Genomic DNA, 19734 nt, shown 5'->3' on the forward strand with positions numbered 1-19734 from the left:
AAGGTTGCGGGCAGGAGTCTCTCTCAGCCCTCTCTTGGAGTGTGACTGACTCCTGCCTGCAACCTTGGAGAAGCCGCTGCTGCCAGTCTGTGTAGACAATACTGAGCTAGATGGACTGATGGTCTGACTCAGTATAAGGCAGCTTCCTAGGTCCCTAGTGATCTTCACTATTTTTGAAGTGGGGAGCCATTTCCCATCATTCTGACCTCTGCACAGCACTCTTCTTTTCTCCATGCTGAGAGGGCCTTTTAAGAGAGACGGAGCCCTTTCTTGAAAACGCTGTGGGGAAAGTGCCAGAAAGGGCTGCACTTCCCCTCACTCCGTGTATGCCTTCCAAGATGGCAGAGGGGCTCAAGAAGGCTCTGTTTCCCTTCAAGGACCCACCAGCGCTGGGGGGAAACACAGTCCTGCATGGTGGAGGAGGGTGGTCATCTCCACATGGTGCCTGCCAGGGGGACTGTGCAGAGTATTCCTCTGAAACTGAAGCTTCACACAGGCCGAATCAACAAGAGTCGGGGAGCTGCTTTTCGGGTGGGTGGGAGCTCCCACTGGCTCCCGGAACTTACAAAGAACATCCCATGTTCCCAAGGGTGGCCTTGGGCAGGGCTTTTTAAAATAATGTATCACCAGGCACAAAACATGCAGCCCCCCACCCCTCCACCCCCTAATGTGCAATTCTGAAAGAACAATTTGCACAGTTCGAAAATCCAAGTCATGCAAACATTGTGCTATGTTAGAGGATGTAAAAAGTGGCTCATAACAATGAGAAAAGTCAAGTGAGTAATCCAGGCTCCTCTAGAGCCTGATCAAGTGCATGCATTTCTCCCCCTGCCGAAGATGCTTTGCATGGACTCCACTGCTACTCCACGCAGTCTTTACCAATGAATGTAGCATTCCTTGGCAATCGTGCTGTCAAATTCCCAGCTCTGAAGATTTTCTCCCACTCATGGAATGTGACCCTAGACTACATGGGATGTGTGCACAGACAAGGAAATGCATTGGCGTGAGTAGCAGCAATGCATGCTATGGGCAGCTATTACACGCACATATCAATGCACAGTTCTGAATTTTCCTTAGAATAAATAACTAAAGTTCTGACCTTGGGCCAGTCACTCTCTCTCTTAGCCTAATAACCTGCCTTGAAGGATTGTTGCAAGGACAAAAGGGCAGCGGGGATCATATACAGAACCCTGAGCCCCTTGAAGGGAGGAAAGGTTGTAAACGTGATAAACAGATATTCCACATTTAAGTTCTGGAATTAAAACAAAAGGTTCTGGGACTAAGCCTTGGTTTAAATCAGGGGCGTAACAAGGCTGGAGTGGGCCCAGAGACAAAATTTTAAAATGGGCCCCTCGCTGATACACACACACACTTCACAATATATAGTCATGTGACTTGCCTCTGGTGGGGGGGCTTGAGGCGTGGGGGCCCCCAAGCAGCCACCTCCCTTTGCCTAATAGTAGTTACGCCCCTGGTTTAAATTCAGTCTTGAATTTCACAGGCGAAGTGGTACAAAGAGACCTTTCCTTAAATCTTACAAAGAGTCATCATGATCTAATGGCTTGATCAGGCACAGACCTATTCCACAGATTCTAGCCTTGCTCATTATGGTTACATCTGAACTCACTATGTGACCTTGGATAAGTCACTGTCATTTCATCTCGGTTCCCCAAATTTAAATGCAGATATGAATTACTTACCAAGCTGGTATGTGAAAAGAACGATTCAAGTATTTTTCGTATTTATACTATAGAATTTATGAATAATAATAAAGATCTTTCCCCTCCTAGGCTCCTTCCAATCTCATGTTGGGATAAATTCCTATTTTTAAGAAGACATAGAAGACACAGCAGCAGATCTAGTCTAGGTCCTTTCTAATCCCTTTGTAGCTTAAAACTGAGCTAGATGGACCAATGGAGAGACTCCATTTAAAGCCACTTCACATGGTCATAAACCTTTTGTACTAACTATGGAAATAAAATGAATACAAGTATTTGTAAATCTCTCCCCATCCCCCACCCCCACTCCCAGATATTCCTCCCTTACAATACCCTTCTGCTAAGGGTAAGGTAGGGAAGAAAAAATGTAGAGTCACACTCATTATTTTAAAAAACACACACACACAATTAGAAACAATCTGATACTCCATGTCTCTTCTGTTTTAGATTGGCACAAGATGACTCTTGCACTTTTTTTCTGAATGGAAGAAATCAGATAATTTGTAGCTTACAAATATCATAATCAAGTCCAGAGCATTATAGTACACAATATTTCCTATATATGACTTTTTTGAAAGTAGTGTGAGCAGGGTTAATGCTTGTATCTACCATTATGGTGACATATGTATGCTCTGTACACACTCTTTTGTTTTTTGTTTTTGCTTTTAAACTGTTCAAACTGTTTTGCTGTTGTTGTTGTTTTGCTTTCCTGCATTGAAACTGGATGCAAATCCTAAATCAGCTAGAATATACATTCTAAAATTGCTCTCTTCCGATTTCTGTCTTTCATGAACACTCACAGGTGCAAATTCTGGTTAGAAAGATGTTCTTGCTGGTTAAGACACAAGCCCCAGCAATGTACTTATTGGATAACTTTATTCTGATGATGAATGAACTCATACGGAAGAAAAGGCTCTGAAATGTATGGCCCAGGAGAAGGCAGGAGGAGGGGATATTTTGCAGGGAATGGGATTGGTTACTCTTTTCCTGTGCACATCTCCTTGCAGATGCTGCCAGAATTCTCTCAAAACATACCATTACAGAATACAAATCTGCAGGGTTAATTTAGGTTTTCACATTCTCACTATAAATTTTATCTCCTAAAATGCGACAGAGAAGAAGTAATTTCTGCACAGTCATTCAAAGCTACACAGTCACTCAAAGCAGGCCCCAGTAATCTCTGAGACATCCCCTATGTTATACAAACCTGCATTTCCCACGAAATGATAACTTCAGCAACACGACTGCAAATATTTTTCCGGAAAAATAGCCTTGAGGTTTTAAAAAAAATAATCATCAAGCTGTGCAGAAAAGGAGAGCACAAATCTCAAATAGTGTCTTAATTTTTTATTTGTTATGAAAGGAAGGTGTTCAATTGGAACTCCAAGTGCCCCATTAAAAACTTTTAATGCCAAAGGCAATCTCCCAGAAAGCAAATTCTGCAGTCAGGCTTGTGACACAATAGCTTACATACAGTTCAACCAGTCACATGCAATCTTGCTGGCTTCATGGGACTCACCAGCACATGGATACTCTGACCAATGGTGAGGGAGGCTCTATGCATCCTAAACGCTGTGTCAATGTGACCAATGCCCCACTTAGGATGCACAGAGTCTCCCCCACTGTTGTTAGGAGTGTCCATATACTGGCGAGGCCCACGGAGCCAGCAAGATTGCATCCCTCGTGGTGTGGGGCTGGCTGTGCAGTATGTAAGCCACTAAGATCCCAGTGCTTCTTCCCTTACTGGAGAGATAGAACCCTAAGGACGGAGATCCAAGTGTAAGTAGGAAACGGCTTTTGATAATAGTACAGTATCAATGCACATTAGCACCTTCCCCAACCCCCCCCCCCCAAGAACATAGGAAGTGCCCCATTATGTGAGACCAAAGGCTATCTAATCCAGCATCGTTTCTCACAGTGGCCAACCAGATGCCTCTGAAAAGCCACAAGCAGCAGGAAATGAAGGCTTTCCCCTCTCTCGGTGCTGCTCCACTGTAACTGGTATTCAGAAGCAAACTGCCTCCGACTCTAGAGGCAGCAGCATAGAGCCATCAAGCCATTGATAGACTTATCAGTCACTAATATGTCTCTCCCCCCCCCTTTAAAGTCATCTAAACTAATAGTAGTCATCACTACATCTTGTGGCAGGAAATTCTAGAGGTTATGTATGTGCAGTGTGAAGAAATACTTCCCTTTGTCTCTCCAAAATTTACTGCCAATCAATTTCCTTGGATTCTGGTGTTGCGTGAGAGAGAAACCTATCTCTATCCACTTTTTCCACACCAGGCATAATTTTATAAACCCCAGTAATGTTCCCCATTAGTCACCTTTTTTTAAACTAAAAGGCCTCCAGAGTCGGTGGTGTCTTAACTTGTAAGGAAGATGGGTCAACTCCTTCATCGTTTTGATTTCTCTCTTCTGCAACTTTTCTAGATCTACAATATCTTTTTTGAAATGCACTGACCAGCACCATACACAGTTCTTGATAATCTCAGCTTATATCTTTCCTTAATAATTTTTTTTGTCCATTTTTTAACCATAAAGTGCCCTCTGAGGGCTAATCCAGAGGAAAGTTCCTATGTTTTAGGTACAGTTAAGAATAGGAAGCCAGCAAACCTAATTGGTATCGTATTCATATATTCATATTTGTCATAGTAGTCATATTCATATAATCCTAGTTGCTACCAAATGCAGGTTCTTTTTTAGTGTATTAGTCGTAGCCCTACTCTTGGCTGTCCAGCATGCATAGACCATGTTGGTCCTGCCTTCCCCTGAATTGGTCTTCTCTTCTGATAGCACCTGCAGGGAGAAGGACCTCCAAAGTGGTGCCTGGCATGCTCAGTTGCACCCAGTCTTCCTTGAGGATTGCTCTAACGGCTGCTCAACTGCACCCTTCCTAAAGGGCTGTTATAAAGAAGCAACATTACAAAAGGCTGGAGCAAATAAGACTATTTTTGGGCAAACTTGGTGTCAAGGTTCCGGACGAATGTTGTCTAGAATTTACCATCTATAAATTGCAGCTCAACGTTATCACCTAAAATGAGACCATCCACTTCCTTCATGATCAGCCAACCTTGGCACCATAGGGGAGAATTTGAGTCAATCCCTTATTTAGCAGAGAAACCCAGTCTGATGAGCTGCCAGAGGAGATCTGGAGATAATTGCTTAAGGCCTAAAACCAAGAAATGTGTATTTAAAGAAGTTACAAACTTATATAGAAAGTCTGCACCCTGTACTAGCTAGCTAATGGTGGAAGGAAGGAGAAGGAATAGAGAGAACAAAGAAGAAGGTAGTGTCCTAAGAGTATCCACCAATCACAAGAGACTCAGAGCAGAGATTGAAGAATACAGAGAAAGCCTGGCGCTGGGGGGTGGATGGGTGCAGTCCAACACTCTCTACTGCTACTCCTAATGTCCCTAGTGGTCCATAGGAGTTGCATGGTGGTAAGAGTCGATACCTATGGAGTGAGTCACATCTCCAACAGGCACAAGATGGACATTTGCATCTTTGCAAAACTGCCTTCTGGCTGCCCCATCAAACCTGCCCCTTTAGCACAGGATATTTTCAGACATATCCCTAGCTACCCTAGATAGGGCAGTTCCCCCATGAGGCCAGGCAAGGTGGCAGCCTCAGGTGACAACTGCGCCAGATAGGAGTGAGAGGGGTGCAGCCCCTTGCCCAGCCCGAAAGCATCACTTCACGTGGTTGCAGTCACTGCCACGTCAACTGTGCTGCCACCACCACCTCTGTGCTTTCTCCTTCTGCCTCAGCGTTCCACTCTCACTGGCCTCACCTCTCACTGACTCCACCCCCTGCCTCACCAGCCCAGTGGTGCCACCCTCTTCCTCTGTGAGAGAGAATTGACAGGTAACTCCATATGTGGATTATGGAACCACAATTTACTGGCAACTGTGTGTGTAGTGGGCTGCTGCCCTCATTCTCAGTGTGCAAAAAGAGTGTATTGCAGCCAGTGGAGTGCTAATCTAGAGCCTTTCGGTAGAGGTGCTTGAGACCAGCACTCTACTAGCCTCCTTGCTGAGGTGATGGTGAGGAAGGGGAGCAGAGGTTGGCAGCCAGGTGAGGTGCCACAAGGAGCTGAAGAGGAATTGCCTGCCTCTTGACCAAAAGGGGTGTGGTGAGTAATAATCTGATGCCCCACTCTAGGCAAGCACCACTCAGGGGATTGTTTTCAAGGAACAGATGGGTCACTAGGTGGATGCCAGAGAGGCCATGATAAGATATTGATGGGGACAATGGATTAAGTGGGAGATATTTTGAGATGGAGTGACCTTTCATTGCAAATCTAGCCGGCCATTATTAGCTCCATCTGTTCAGCTTTAGGAATAATGCCACTTTATGAGCTGAGAATTTTATATGCAGTTTTAGACAATACAGTTGTGTATGATTTTGGAACAAGAGAGTCTTTGTGGCTTAGGAATATTATCTATTGAATATGAAAGCACTGGGGAAAATAGCACAGATAATTGATTATGTTGAACAAAAGAAACGTAAAATGATACTTAAATGTATGAGAAGAAAATACTACTATTGTACACTTGTGCACTAGTTTGCAAATTGCAACATTTTTTATGATTAAATATAATGAAGTGTTGTGCAGAACAGTTAAATCAGCATGCTGCCATTGTATTCATTTTGTTGTGCTTGTTACGACTGAGGAAAGGGATCCATACTGAAAATTTGCAACAAAGCCTGTTTTCCTCTTCCTTTCTTTTCCTCCATTCCTGGCTTGGCTCTTCATTAGTATTTCCACTTGTGGCTTATCGATTAATTTAAACGATGGACCAGGGCTAAAACAACTATACTAAAGAAAACCCATTTTGAGTGAATTTCTATACTGCTTCCTCCACTGAAGCTCAAAGTTGATTAAGCCATGGGTTCTCAAACCTGAGTCCTCAGATGTTGTTGGACTACAACTCCCATCTGGAGCCACCTGTAAAACCGATCAACAGATTTTGCAACACTTATCATCCCCATTGGAGAAAAACTGTGAACATAAGAAGTGTCTTTAGAAAAGGCACATGTCTCTTCAGACATTGCTTCATTGAAAGCAGAAAGTTGGCTCTGCCCTGGTTACACAGTGCTCTGTGCTAGCCATGTGAATAGGCATGAGAAGAACTGCCTTTATAATGGCAGTTTATAGATTGATCGTTTCTATTTTTTATTTTGCAAGCTCTGTCCAAAATCTCTGTGTGTGTTCTTTACTTACACACAAAACCTCTAGAAGTTTTAACAATGCTAATGTATTTTTAGAAAACAAACATGCAACTGTAAATGATGACATTACATACTAGCTATATCCGTCGGCAAGTGGCTAAGCTGCTACTTATTATTCATTAAGACAATTTTTGTTAGCACTTGATGGGAATCTCATTTGTTAATATTACACTACATAATATAATGAAACACATTAAAGGGTTGACATTGCTGCAGGCCATCAATATAATCTAGTTTCCCCCCCTTTTGACCTCACATGGCCGTAATTCACTGGCGGTATAGCTTCTTCTATGGTACAGAAGCAATTGGCGGGTTCTCATGACCTGCACGATGCCAGAGAAACATGTGTGTGTGTGTGTTCCAAAGTGTGTGCACGCCTGATTTCTAAACATAAAAACCTGGAAATGTTCCATTATGGCAGGTTGGTGACTCCTGTACTTGTTGGAGACGCAGCTCCTGATGGCATCGACTCTTAGCACCAGCAACCCTATTGGCCACTAGCGGCACTAGGGGTAAAGATAGTGAGCATGAGCAAAGGAATCCCCTCTCTGACTACACTTTTTCTACTCTACTTCCCCTTTTGTTAGACTGATTGTCTCAGGTTTCATTCTCTCACCTGGAGAGAGAGAGACTCACTTCTTCTTTCTTTCCTGTTCCTGTATGAAGCTAGCACAAGGCATGTAGGTCTTAATCTATCTCCCTGATGGATTTTCTAAATAAGCTACTTTATTCAGAACTTTAACTCCATGTCTCCAGACCATCTTAATTAGCAGTGCACTCCTCTCCTTACCTGTGCACTTCCTCTGCAGCTGGGGTAGATAAAGAAATCTCCCCTCCAAGCTCCCAACGTTTAACAGAGATCAGTAATCTAAGATTTGATCTAAGGTTGCCCATCCCAATTAAATGGCAGGTTAGCACATATCAACCCAACATTACCAAAGATTTCTGGGCTCTTATGACTGGAAATTGGGAGCACACACACCACAGAGGCACCCCCCCCTTCCCATTTTGTCAGCATAATGCTACTTGTGAGATCCACCCCACCCCACTGCTACTTAGCAGAAAGTTCAGAACAGCCCTTGCAGAGTTGTTTGCATTCCAGGCACAATGAATCACTTGTGCACTGACTCCTTAAATACAATCCCATCTTAGATCCCTCCTGGAGACCATTACTACATTTATATATCGCCCTTCCTCCAAGGATTTTAGGATGGCTCATCTTACCCGCACAGCAACCTTGTGAAGTAGGTTAGACCAGTAACGGCCTGTACGAGTGGAGGGGGTGGTAACTAAGTAGCAGGTGTGGCTAATTCCCACTCTCTTCTCCCCACCATGGATACCTCCTTCTGCCTCACCTCCTCACCACTGTGTTAAACCCTGGCGCACAGGCTGGACATTTGCCTAGTTCACCAACCCAGGAGAATGACCAACCCTCATGCCTTGAGTTTGCATGGCAGTGGGGGACACCCAAGGCAGAACGAGGCAGCTGTGGTGAAGAGTAGAGACAGTAGCAGTGGACCACAACTACGGCTTGTTTACTGCCTCCCTGTTCTGGCCGCTACTGGGTTAGACTCAGGGGCGTAACTATAATAGGGCAAGGGGAGACAGTTGTCTGGGGGCCCGCTGCCTTGGGGGGCCCCCAGAAGCAAGTCACATGACTGACTCCCCCAGCCATGCACTCGCCTGGGCTTTCTTCAGTTGTATTCATCCTCTGAAACTGATGTGAGTGTTAAGACCTGGACTTACCAGAACAGCATGTCCTTCTCTAGTACCATTAAATGACTTGAATCGTCCACAATTTACAAAACCTTTAAAAAAGTAATTTAGGATGATGTTCTATTGTGGCACATAGGAGATATATATATAAATATTACTATGCTTTTTTGTTACCACTATTCAGCCTCATTTAAGATTTCTTTACTTCATGAGGTGAGCTTAAGTGAGGGGGGCAGCATTTTAAAATCTTGTCTCTGGGCCCACTCCAACCTTGCTACGCCCCTGGTAAGAGAGAATAACTTCCCCAGTCATCCAGGGAGCTTCATGGCTGAATGGGGATCTGAACCCTGGTCTTCCAAATTTTAGTCCAGCACTCTAACTGCTAAACCACATTAGCTTGGATCCAAATAGCAGTAAGCAGAAGGAGAGAATTACTTAGTGCTGTTCTGTGAGTGAACATCCTCTATAATAAAAAGGTAAAGTGTGCGCCCGTGTCTTTCTTCGGCCCGTGTCTTTCTCGGCCGTTCTGGGCATGCATGGAGTGCATGCCCAGATTGGCTGAGAAAGATATGGCCGCAGGGACACGGCGGCCATGTTGGGGCCGGGAGGAGGAGAAACGGTGGAGGAGAAGCGGCCGCCGCCAATGCCGGGAGGAGAGTTTGGGCGAGGCGGTGGCGGAGCCGCGGCCTCGGCCAGAGGTGGTGGTGGCCGCGGCGGGGCGACTGGCTCTGATGGCAGTGGCCGCGGCGAGAGTGCAGGTGAGGCGGTGGTGGCCACGGCGGGGCGACTGGCCCTGATGGCGGCGGCGGCAGCCGCGGGAGTACGGGCAAGGCGGCGGAGGAGCCGCAGCCTCAGCAAGAGGTGGGAAGCCACGGACTGGGAAGGACTGGGCCCGCTGGCAGCCGCACTCAGCCCCGCGGGAGACGCGGGGGCAGGGGCGGTCTACTAGCGCCCGTTAATCTAATGGGCTGAAAATTGCTAGTAAGAACATAAGAACATAAGAACAGCCCTGCTGGATCAGGCCCACGGCCCATCTAGTCCAGCATCCTGTTTCGCACAGTGGCCCACCAGATGCCACTGGAAGCCACAGACAGGAGTTGAGGGCGTGCCCTCTCTCCTGCCATTACTCCCCTGCAACTGGTACTCAGAGGCACCCTGCCCTTGAGGCTGGAGGTGGCCCACAGCACTCTGACTAGTAGCCATTGATAGACCTCTCCTCCATGAAGTCATCCAAACCCCTCTTAAAGCCATCCAGGTTGTTGGCTGTCACCACATCCTGTGGCAGAGAGTTCTACAAGTGGATCACGTGTTGTGTGAAAAAGTACTTCCGTTTGTTGGTCCTAGACCTCCTGGCAATCACTTTCATGGAGTGACCTCTGGTTCTAGTGTTGTGTGAGAGGGAAAAGAATCTCTCTTTCTCCACTTTCTCCACGCCATGCATGATTTTATAGACCTCTATCATGTCTCCCCGCAGACGTCTTTTTTCTAAACTAAAAAGCCCCAGGTGTTGTAGTCTTGCCTCATAAGAAAGGTGCTTTTGGCCCCTGATCATTTTGGTTGCCCTCTTCTGTACCTTCTCCAGTTCAACAATGTCCTTTTAAAGATGTGGTGACCAGAATTGTACGCAGTACTCCAAGTGTGGTCACACCATAGTTTTGTATAAGGGCATTATAATGTTAGCCGTTTTATTTTCAATCCCCTTTCTAATGATCCCTAGCATGGAATTTGCCTTTTTCACAGCTGCCGCACATTGAGTCGACACTTTCAACGAGCTAGTTAGTCAAAGCTAGTTAGTCAAAGACTTCTCACGGTGCTGAGCTCTCACATATCAGAATTTGCATATGAGAAACAGTGGCTGGCTGACAACATGACTAATGAAGTGGTTGGGGATATTCGTCGCACTAGAGCAACAACAGTTGCACTAGCTACTTGCACAAAGTCTGGAGCTTGCATTCCAGATTGGCGTCGTATTACTGCACTCGCACAACACTGTGCAACAGCAGTATATCTCATTAGTTTTGAATGAAAATTTGTATGAAATTGCACAAATCCCTGGGTTGTTTTTTTAACACAAGTATGCAGTCCTCTTGTGCTCGCACAACTTTACTACAAGCACTTTATTAGTTAGGATGTCAGCCACGGCATCCAGCTTTTCAGCCCCATGCAGTCCTTATTAGTAGCATCTTATTTATGTAGACAGCTTAAGCAGGCATTGCTGGGGGGTTGTTTTATAGCAGTATCAATACAGATCCTCCCAAACCCATTCAGTACTCAGTACAGAAGAATCCAAGCCTACGTCTCCCAAACACTGTCCTGCAGCAGATGTTTTGACTGGACCATAGGACCAGGTTGTTAGCAGCTGCTGAGGCAGAGTAACATTCTGCACACAAATATTGCTGTGACTACCATGCAGCTGGCCATTCAGACAGGTTGAGATGATCCTGCTGCAGCTGCAGTGAACTGCCCACTAATTAGCTGTGATGATTATCCCAGTCAGCAAGGATGCCAAGAGAGAGAGCACAGTCTGCCCACTTCGCATGACAGAACAGCTTGGATGCAAGAGCCAGTGGTATTAAAAATGATCTTGTTTTACTTCCCCTTCTCTGAACAGTCAAACAGCCTTCCCAAAGTCAGTTTTCTAACCCTCAGAGTACATTTCAGGGGTGTCTTGTGGCATATCTGTGGAAATCTACTTACTTACTTACTCAGACAGAGGAAGAAGGGTTAGATCAGGCTCCCGGACCCTCATCTAATCAATGGCTGAGGTGGCCTATGGCCTTCCTGGACACTGAAAGAATCGTCACTGGGCCTTCGGATCACCCTGGCCTGGGGCCTCAACAACCACCCAACAGTGCCAATTCCTGATGCCAGCCCTGGCTTAGAATGTAGCAAATAGCACAAGCATGGAACATCTGCTCAAATGTGGCCTCTTCAGTTCTTTAAACCTGCTTTTGATGTCGTGTTCCAGGTTCTTTTTCAGAAGTCAGGGCAGATTCTGAGAGTGGGAGTTTTTCTGCCATTCTGTGGCATTTCCTCCCTAAGGAAGCCCACCAAGCATCTCAGCTGCCTTTTAAGGAAGTGGCAGAAACACTGTTGTTTCGAAAAGCTGCTGGATGGTGAGGAATTGTCATCCATATTATGCTGTTTCTGTCACATTTGTAATTTTTATATTAGATTATTTTATTATTTATTCTTACATGGTATACTGTTTTTCTGGGGTTGCACACTGTATTGTGAGCCTGTTTACTCTGATAAAGGGATTATGCATTAAGCAAATTCTTGAAATAAATAAAAGCATTCTCAAGGCAGAATCAGGGCAGGCCCCATAGTCCAGCTAAGTCACAGCAGATTAGGCTGCTCACGTCCAGACTCTTCTTACCTTGTCAAAGAGAGCTGCTTGAAGCATGGTTTGTAACCCCCAGACTCTCCAATGTAACTCCACATTTCTATGGAACCTCTGTATTCCATATGGCTGGCTGGCTAGCTAAACAGGCTTTATTTCAATGCCTCTGGGAAATGGCTGCTTCATCCATTGTTCCTATTAACCAGTAAGCTATACCTTAATAGAGGTGTTTCCAACCTTGGCCCTCCAGATGTTGGACTACAACTCCCATCATCCCCAGCCACAATAGGATTTGACGAGGCTGGGGACTGACTGCTCCTGGGGAAGTACATGGCTCTGTGGTACAATATTTCTGGCCACAGCAATACCATGAAGATAGGACGCAAGTGTCTATCTTCTTACAAAGAGCAGATGAGGTAGAAGCCTGCTTAAGGACTGTACCACTTCAGGCTGTCAGTGGACACACATTGGACTGAATGGTTTCCCATACAAAATAGCTATCTGGTTATGTAAAACTAGCATATCAGGGAGAAGGCTAAGCTAGCTCCTTGACATCTAGTTTTCTACGTGTAGGGATACAGATACATTTACAGATACAGATATGCATTCATTCATGTGAAACCCCATCCACAGGCTGAAATGGTACAGCCCATTTCGGGTTTATATCTTCATCTGTGAAAACTAGCTACTCGCTACTAGCTACTAGTGTCATAACATCCATGTAAGAGATAGGCATCCACATTTGGGAAACCATCCATGTTTCCTTCATTTTGTAATTAGGGTCATGTTGCCTATTGTCTTTTGTAACTTCTTTGGAGGGTCAGAAGATTGAGGAGGGAAAGCTGCTGAAGGAGCCAATCTCTGTACACCACCTGCACCATTCCAGTCTCAAAAGGGAAAGTCAAAGGAGAATTCAGATGTTTGAAACTGATACAGTGGATGGTACATACGCTGACGTTTGGTACCACCCTCCACTCTCTCCCAAGATATCTTTTTTCCAAGTGAAAGGTATTGTGGTCAGATGTCTTGTAGATGGAAATGAAAGGGAAGTGAAGGGGGTGGGGGTGGCATCATTTCAGTGTGGGTTGGTATTAGGTTCCTTGGAATCTTTGAAATTGTTGAACCTCCATCTTGGCACTCAGAACAAAAACACTTCCCTATGCCTTAAAAATAGGTCCGCAAGCTTAGCTTGGTTTAATCAGCAGATCAATTAGTACAACTTTAAATGAGCAATAGCATGGATGCTAATTTTAATCAGTGGAGCAAGTTTTAGTTGGTTGAGCCTTTGAGCTAAAGGCATACTTAGAGCTATTTTTGTTTTCATCTATTTCTGTAACAGGAGCAAAGAAGAAAACATTAAAAATTACCTTTCGTTCTGAGCCTCTGTTTATTAAATTGTAAATTATTTCTCCTTTTTAAGATCTCAGGAAGACACTTATATTTAGATCTGGTGAGGTGCAAATCTATTTAAGTGTAACATATTAATCGGTTAATTGGTTAAAAGGCAGGTGACTAATCAATTAAAAAGCCTTTAATCGGTTGATAGCCCTACTAAAAAGAAATACATTACACCAATAGCACACCATCAGTGAAATTTATTCAGTTACATTAGTGTTATTTGGTCATCTATATAGGCATTAGTAGCATCAACATGATCTTTTCACCACTAAATCTTCACAGAGGGCATTACAAATCAACTTAGCAAGAATGACTCTGAATGAGCTCTTGTCAAATACAAACTCTGGGGACATCAAAGCCATGTTCCTGTTTTTTGTTGGAGATTAAGCTGAAGGTCTGGGAGAATATTCATAGCAATAAATTCTCAGATACTGACTCAAAGCTAGTAGGCATCATTGTAAGTTTTTATCTCTTAGTTGCTATGACAAGATGGGAACATGGACACCCGAGATATCCAGATCTTGAAACAAAACTCAGTTATCACCCTCCTGCGGCATTTCACTGACATCTTATTAAGATAGTTGTACTCAATAGATTTTGGGGCATTCACACGACCTACCAGGAGGGCAGGTGGGCGTGTGGGAAGAAGGCTTTGCAAACCTTGCCTTCCCCCAGATGATCGACCTGTCAGTGGGAGCGCGGAGAGTGCTCCCACATGATCAGCCCTGCTCCATGCAGCATGAGGCTGAGACTCGGATCGCTCTAAGGCTGAGACTCAGATCACTCTGAGGCCTGGATTCCCCCAGGTGCTCTAGGCTTGCATTTGTGCCCTTAGCCTTGGCTACAAGCCAGGTTTCAGCGCTGGGTTTGGCGCCACAGCACTGCCAGGATCTGTGTGGATCATGGCGGTTCTCACGGTCAGCCAAGTCCAGGCTTGGCTGCCTAAGCCTGGCTGCTCATGAGAACAGCCTCATTGGCTGACAAGGTGCACAGCAGTACAGAGCCACTGCACACTGCATTGGGGCTGTTGTGGATTCATGAGGCAGCCCCAATGCTGTAGAGCAGGGGTCGACAAACTTTCAGAAATAATATGCCAAGTCTTTGGGGCAGCTTGAGGAGGCTGCCGCTGAAATCAGTAGCTCTGTATTGCTGCACATTATGTCAGCCGCCAATTGCCAAGAAGGTTTACTCATGGGAGAAAGATCCCCACTGCCCTTCAGATGCTACAACACACATGCTTTCCCCTTACAGAGACATTCATCACTGGGTAGGAAATTGTAATGTGTGAATTGACCTAGATTATGCCATTCCCCACCTCCAATGGAGAATCTCACCATATACTTAATACAAGTGCTATAATATTTTAAGAGACTTCCATACCAGGTGGTAGCTTGTCCCTTGTCCAGAATCTAGACTGAGTTCTGAATGCTTGCTCTGTGAATTGTTCATTGGCAAGACAACTTCCGACAAACCACTGTTGTCATATCAGTCTTGCTCAGGATTCTGTTTCTTGCAGTGGCTAGCCAGTTGCTCCAGGGAAGTTTGTCAGCATTTCTCTTTGCTGTGCCTCAAGCTTTGTTAATTCTACATTTTTCATCAACCATTATGAGCTGTTATTTCTCACTTCTGAATGAACTCTTTAGAGTTTAAATTAAGCCAGATAAAGTAATTATTACAAAAGCAAAGTTGATAGTTCTCAAAAGGTTATGTTTGGTTAATTCTTGCTAAACTGGAAGCCTCACTATCTTCTCACTGCCAGAATTAAGCTATTGCAATCTTCTCACCCTTATTACGCAGATACACACAATACTAACACACAAGTGAGACTTTTAAATTTGTCAGTTGGTGGCAATAATCACACCCCTTAGATTACATTCTCCACTATCAAGAATATTTTAATTCTGTTTGTAAAAATTGACAAAACGTAACTGTGAAGATAATTAAGACTAAACAAAATTTGCTTCTTACAAGACCAAAAAATAAAAATAAATCAATTCTGAATCTTCCTTTTTTGACCCAACTACTTTAAGAGTTGCTTCTTATACAATATTTTGTACCAGAACTTTAAAATCCTGGTACAAGATTACATAATTGTATAAATTATGACTTTTTCTTTCGAACAATACATGTGGGGAAAGGATTCTGCCCCTATTTGCATAAATTTTTAATATAAAAGCATATATGATATATGTAGACATTCTTCATAAATTACTCAATAAATATGTATTTTGTATGTGGTTATTTGAATTTCAGGACAAAATGCATTAATCCAAGAAAGTTAGCTGGTTTACATCCCACTGAAATTCATAACCGATGTTCAGAACAAGGGACCAGGGGTGAAGCCACCCTTAAGCGATAGGGTTCAAAGAACCCTCATTCCCAGGGACATATTTTCAGGTTGCACGAAGGGCTTCCCTGGAGAAGGAGAGGGCATCAAAAATTACTTCTTCCCCACTGCACTGGTGCAGTTAATTAGGAGGTTCTGTTGGGCTGCTTGCCCACCCCACCCCACACAGCACACACAAAATATAACAATAACATGCACAGATTTGGGACTGGCAGCCAGCCATGCACCTGAGTCCTTTAGCACTAACTAATGCAGTGGTGGGGTAATGCTTTAGGAGAGTGAGAAACAGACAAAAGGGGGGAAAGACATAGTTTTTCCTTTCCACCCCTGCTGAAACCTCCTTCCACTGCTCTGAGATCTGAACAGCACTACAAAGCTTCTGTTACAGCCTTCCAGGCTGACTGTTAAGGGTCTGGGAATATGTTGTGGAGATGTATACAGATAATGTCTGAATCCGCACGACATTTTGTGCTGGCTCCCAGTTGTTCTATCTTTATTAACATTCCTACGTCTGTATTGTCAGATTCCCTGGTTATAGGGTGTCTAGTATAAACAGATGACTACTCAGTTACTCAGAAGCAACCTCGACAGATTCAAGGATAGAATATACCTCAGGCTTATAGAATACCCAGGTTAGTCACAAATATGCATACTAATTTTTTGTATTATTTTCAAAGGGTACTCCATTGTCTTGACAATTCAGCATTCTCTCATTATAGATAGTTTATTATGGTCAATGACTAGCCATTAAAAAGCAGAACATCACAAAGGGTATTATACAAAAGGTATTTTGTTACTATTCTCTCACATTATCAGTGTCTATTATATACTCTTTATTCAATGACCTTTGTATAATAGGGTGGGGATCTGTTTGGGTTATGGTTGTCTTCTGAAATCAGCCTTCCAATAAGGCTAACGGGAGTACATTAAATTGAGCCATTTTATGTTTCAGTATCATGAAATCGGTTATATAGTTGGCTGGCTTTAACTGAGGCCATACTCCTCCCAAACCAGGATATTTGAGCACCAAACTCCATTCTCTCTGGAGTTCCATATTCTGGACATGTTGCCTGAGTAGTGCCTTGGTGTTATCATAGCCTAAAGATGTCAGTAATTCGGTGGATAGCCCATCGGTCTGGAGTTTGTCAGCAAGGCATTCCTCCATTCAGCATGGAAAGTATCCACTATTGTTAGAGGGGCCGCATTCTTTCATGAAACATGAGGCCCTATCACTTGGCAGGGTTTTAATCTAATAAACCCTGCAATCCTAAACACACTTATTAGGAATTAAACCCCACTGGACTCAGTTCAATGTTAACGTATGAGAAAACATGCATAGGATGAGGTTGCAAGTCTGCAATTACTTTTTCAATTTCCAACATAAGACTGAAATAATTTGCAGATCAAGTGAAAAAGGGGTTGTTCCTCATGGAACATTTCCATCCCTAGTCCCTGGTTTGCTTTTAGCACTTCAAGGTTTAAGAACTTTGAAAGTTTTGGATAAATGCCCAACCATCCTTTCAATTAGCTGTTGGAATTATAGTGCTATGTCGTTATGGAATGTAGGGCAAGTGAAGGGAGGGAGGGGCATGGAATTCTGGGAAGGAGCAAAGAGAGAAAAGGTCAATTGGTGACAGTTGGAGGGGGAGGGGCAACTGAAGAGAAGTGATGCACAATGAGCGGGGGGGGGGAAGCAAAAAAGTAGAGAAGATGACAATCAAACATCAGAAAGAAGAGGCAAAGGGAATGTTGATTTTCTAATCTGTTGATTCACAGACTGAATTGTTTCAGTCTTCGGTGGGGCATTGAAAAAGTAATTGCAGAAAAGCAGAAGAACTGATAGACTGAAAGACATTTTTAATAATAAGACAGAGACTGACCGAAAGGCAATTGACAGTGTAGTCACAAAATGCGACTGTGGTTTGGGATTGGGTCATTTGTGGGTTGAGTGTGTGTGTGTGTGTTTCTACATTATTATTGTTAAGTAATTGGTTGTGTTAGTGGTTTTTAATATGTAAAATAAAGGAGTATTGTTCATATTCATTACTCTCAAGAGCAATTGCCCATCTGCCTCTCCTCATCCATAGTTGAGAACCGTGTGCATTACAGTGTTCTCCCTCTTACAAATCTCATGATGCAGGGATGCAGAATCTTCCATTGTTTGCTTATAGTTTGCTTACTTTGTGTGCTCCCTCAGGATGTAAACCATTCGTTTCAGCCTAAAGTGCTATCAGTCTAAGCAGAAGCTCTAGACTCCAGTGGGATTTGAAAATAAACTAAGAAATGCGGACATAAAAGACTATCATTTATCTAGTAACATGTGGCTAAAAGATGATAACATTGACAGTATTACTGGTTTTCTTTAGAACAATGCAAACACAATGGTGCATAACCGACCTAATTAGCTCTGAATAATGGAGAATGCATTAATTGTTATGCTGTCCGTCAAAAAAACCGCTTACTGGACATGGTCATATCACTGTATGAGAATAGTTCCCTTATCCAACAAACCTATAATATTCAGTGGGTCGAACTTTACCTTCAAGTTTTGATTGACCTTTCCTCTGCCATCCCTGTGCTATGTAACAGCAGGTAAGAAGACTGCCTTCATTGTGCCAAAGCTACAACTTGCTTGTGATTTTTTTGGGGGGGGCTACAACATGTTCATTTAATATCGAGCATTTACATGTACTGTGGCTTTTAAGGGTATATGAAATAAATTGGCAAAATGAATCATGAATGTATTCCGTAATCAGTGTGAACCTACTACAGTGTTATTTTCATTTGTATAACAAAATTAATTTCACAGCACAGTGAGTATTTGAGGATTTTACATGTACAAGGCTTTTTAAAAATGAAAGACAGGTTCATTCCTGTAACCATTGCCACAGTTGCATCATTATTTTGACAAAATAGGTCACGTACTCATAATTTCCACTTATTTTAATGATACTGAATTGCTCCTACTAATATACTATCACTTAGGACAACAAAACCTGACCATATCCTTCTGAATACATCATCACTTACACCAATTTGTTCTTTTCTTTCTTTGTTTTAATGCTAGGGGGTTGAATGATGCATATACCAGTTCACCTTGAACAGTTTAATGTCTCTTGAGCCATCTGACACATCCACAATGCTGATAATGCTAAAGGATGAGGGAGGTGTTGCCTTGAAATGGGTTTACTTGGAGAGTCAGTGCATGAACGAATTGCGGTATTCAGAGGTAGACGATAAGACATTGACGTCATCAGGCACCTTATCGTTATTTCTGATTGGGTATAGCACTTGATGATGATAAACGCTTATTAACCCTGGCTTGCCACACACCAGAATGCATTAATTCAGTAATTTACCCGAGTACGACTTAAAGTTTCATTTAAACAGGCATAAAAGCAAATGTCAGTGCCTGCTGGCATAGAGGCAGTGCAATTTGTTTTCTAAGCAAAATCTAATGCAACCAAAATCTTGCAGGAGATTAAGCAGCACTCACTTGACATCACTGTATTTTTAACTGGTCTCACATGGAACAGGAAGAATATTGGGCCATAAATAGCTTTTTCTTTTCTATTGATTTTTTCCAGATAGACTCTTTGATAGAGACTACTTTCTTATTTAAGTGTTTAATGGTAGAGCTAAGAATGTTTGGATAAGCCCATGCTGCAAGTGGACTTTTCATTGTTCAAAGAGGGAGCCTGGTCTAAATTCATGATCATGGAGCGATTTAATTAAAGACAGCAGATAAATTTCCAGTCTCTGTCTGACTTTGCCTCCCTCACTCCCTGTCTCTTCAATTGATCTTGCTAATAGAAAAGATAGCGTTGTCATGTCTAGAACAAAGAATTATGGATTGTGCCCTTTCTTTCCAAAAGAGTGTACACAAATCTAGCCCTCCACATTTTTCTTCACATACTGGTGACTCTCCAGTATCAAAACAGAATCCAAAAGAATCCAGATTACATTTATATTAATTG

The sequence above is a fragment of the Hemicordylus capensis genome, chromosome 2 (genome assembly GCF_027244095.1).
Source record: "Hemicordylus capensis ecotype Gifberg chromosome 2, rHemCap1.1.pri, whole genome shotgun sequence".
In the NCBI taxonomy this organism is placed as follows: Eukaryota; Metazoa; Chordata; class Lepidosauria; order Squamata; family Cordylidae; genus Hemicordylus; species Hemicordylus capensis.